This window comes from Palaemon carinicauda, chromosome 6, assembly GCF_036898095.1.
Source record: "Palaemon carinicauda isolate YSFRI2023 chromosome 6, ASM3689809v2, whole genome shotgun sequence".
Classification (NCBI taxonomy): domain Eukaryota; kingdom Metazoa; phylum Arthropoda; class Malacostraca; order Decapoda; family Palaemonidae; genus Palaemon; species Palaemon carinicauda.
This window is the reverse complement of record NC_090730.1, coordinates 54,620,046-54,622,545: the sequence shown is the minus strand read 5'-3', so window position 1 is coordinate 54,622,545 and position 2,500 is coordinate 54,620,046.

The window sequence follows — 2,500 nt, the reverse complement described above, 5'->3', positions numbered from 1 at the left end:
GACCTCATGATAAAGATTTTTGAGCAGGAAAAGATACCAAATGAGTGGCGAGGGAGTATATTGATCCCAATCTTCAAAGGGAAAGGTGATGTCCAAGAGTGTGGGAATTACAGAGGTATTAAATTGATGTCCCACACTTTGAAGATACTGGAAAGGATGATAGATGCCAGACTAAGAGAAGAAGTAGAAATAGGTAAAGAGCAGATGGGATTCATGAAGGGTAGGGGAACAACAGATGGTGTATTTTGTCTGAGGCAACTAATGGAGAAATTCCGGGAAAAGCAAAGAGACCTGCAGGTGGTATTCATTGACCTTGAAAAGGCTTATGACCGAGTCCCAAGACAAGAGGTGTGGAGGAGTCTGAGAGAGAGGAGGGTACCAGAGAAGTACATTCGACTGATACAAGAGATGTACCGTAATGTATTTACTAGAGTGAGGAGCAGTACTGGGGAGACAGAGGGCTTTGAGGTGAGAGTAGGATTACACCAAGGGTCAGCTCTGAGCCCATTTATCTTTAACATAGTGATGGACGTTTTAATAGAAGAGGTAAGGGAGGCAGTACCATGGAACATATTGTATGCAGATGATATTGTTCTGTGCGCAGAGAGCAGGGAAGATCTGGAAATGAAATTGGAAAGATGGAGGCAAGTACTGGAGGACAGAGGAATGAGAATAAGTAGATCTAAGACAGAATATATGTGTACCACCAGTGAGGGGGATGATAGAGAAAGTATTCAGCTTAGGGGAGAACAGATAAAGAGAGTTGATAAGTTTAAGTATTTGGGATCATTTGTTAATGCTGGAGGAGGTATGGAAGATGAAGTTAAACATCGGGTACAGGCAGGCTGGAACAAATGGAGAGCAGCCTCAGGAGTTCTTTGCGACAAAAGAATACCACTGTGATTGAAAGGAAAATTTCATAAGACAGTGGTAAGAACAGCAATGCTGTATGGAACAGAAACAGCAAGCATGAGGAAGACAGAGGAGAAGAAGATGGATGTGGCAGAAATGAGAATGCTTAGGTGGAAGTCTGGGGTGACAAGAGAGGATCGGATAAGAAATGACTACATAGGGGGTCGACAAAGGTGGTGGAAATATCAAACAGTGACTAAACCACTTGGCCACGAAGAAAGATAAAAGTCAATGACAATTCTACTGTACTTATACCTGTCGAATTCAGGTGTTTTGTACTTAGAATTGAAATCAACCCATCTTCACCATCGTAGCTAATTAGTAGTTTGTTACTTGGCATTCAATAAATGATAAATTTTGCACATATAAACGTGTTTTTCCATATTCAAATAAGCCATATATATATTTTTGATACATTAATGTCTGGATTCTCTTAACGACCTCGGGATCAGAGCCCCAGGCGAAATCACACAAAGACATGAGCTTGTGTCCGGCCGGGAATCGGACCCTGGTCGGCAAGCTTGTACAGACAGTGACTAAACCACTTGCCCATGAAGAAAGATAAAAGTCAATGACAATTCTACTGTACTTATACCTGTCGAATTCAGGTGTTTTGTACTTAGAATTGAAATCAACCCATCTTCACCATCGTAGCTAATTGGTAGTTTGTTACTTGGCATTCAATTAATGATAAATTTTGCACATTTAAACGTGTTTTTTCATATTCATATAAGCCATATATATATTTTTGATACATTAATGTCTGGATTCTCTTAACGACCTCGGGATCAGAGCCCCAGGCGAAATCACACAAAGACAAGAGCTTGTGTCCGGCCGGGAATCGAACCCTTGTCGGCAAGCTTGTACAGACAGTGACTAAACCACTTGGCCAAGAAGAAAGATAAAAGTCAATGACAATTCTACTGTACTTATACCTGTCGAATTCAGGTGTTTTGTACTTAGAATTGAAATCAACCCATCTTCACCATCGTAGCTAATTGGTAGTTTGTTACTTGGCATTCAATTAATGATTAATTTTGCACATTTAAACGTGTTTTTCATATTCAAATAAGCCCTATATATATTTTTGATACATTAATGTCTTGATTCTCTTAACGACCTCGGGATCAGAGCCCCAGGTGAAATCACACAAAGACAAGAGCTTGTGTCCGGCCGGGAATCGAACCCTGGTCGGCAAGCTTGTACAGACAGTGACTAAACCACTTGGCCACGAAAAAATATAAAAGTCAATGACAATTCTACTGTACTTATACCTGTCGAATTCAGGTGTTTTGTACTTAGAATTGAAATCAACCCATCTTCACCATCGTAGCTAATTGGTAGTTTGTTACTTGGCATTCAATTAATGATAAATTTTGCACATTTAAACGTGTTTTTTCATATTCAAATAAGCGATATATATATTTTTGATACATTAATGTCTGGATTCTCTTAACGACCTCGGGATCAGAGCCCCAGGCGAAATCACACAAAGACAAGAGCTTGTGTCCGGCCGGGAATCGAACCCTGGTCGGCAAGCTTGTACAGACAGTGACTAAACCACTTGGCCACGAAGAAAGATACAAGT